The sequence below is a fragment of the Chrysochloris asiatica genome, unplaced genomic scaffold (genome assembly GCF_000296735.1).
Source record: "Chrysochloris asiatica unplaced genomic scaffold, ChrAsi1.0 scaffold00021, whole genome shotgun sequence".
NCBI lineage: Eukaryota > Metazoa > Chordata > Mammalia > Afrosoricida > Chrysochloridae > Chrysochloris > Chrysochloris asiatica.
Window position 1 is genome coordinate 15,508,976 of NW_006408539.1, and position 620 is coordinate 15,509,595.

Below are 620 nucleotides of genomic sequence, written 5' to 3' on the forward strand. Positions count from 1 at the left end.
CAGGTGTATAGATTCTTGCATACCAGGGCTCTGTATTCCACAGAGCAGTCACGCATCTATTAAGGAGTAGCAGGCAGTTGCAGGGCATTTTTCCCTGGAGTCCTAGCTGGAGAGAAGACTCCAGTCCCCTTCTTCTCTATCTGGAATATGAGGCTTGTTTACCGCCTATTATAAAAAGAGATCCTCAAACGCCGTCCTGTGAGAAGAATCTTGAATGTCCAGTCAGCCACCACTGGAGACAGCTGTCACATCGTGGTAGCAAGTTTCCCTGTTGGTAAATCATTTGCCTTTTATGTTTTTCTGATAAACTGAAACCTCTTGGACTGGTTTATGGTGGGTTTTTTGTTTTTGGCCTTTTGGCAACGACATACACAGAAAGCTTTTCCATTCTGGGCTAAAACAAGACCTTTATCTCACACCTTATATAAAAACCAACTCAGCATGGATTAAAGACCTAAATGTGAATCCCAGAATTACAAATGTCATCAATGAAAAAATAGAGAAAAATATGAGAGCTCTAATATGGGGCATACACAGACTATGAAACATTTTGAAACTTACACAAGCAAAAATAGACAAAATTGATCAATGGGACATACTAAAAATTTAAAACTTATGTG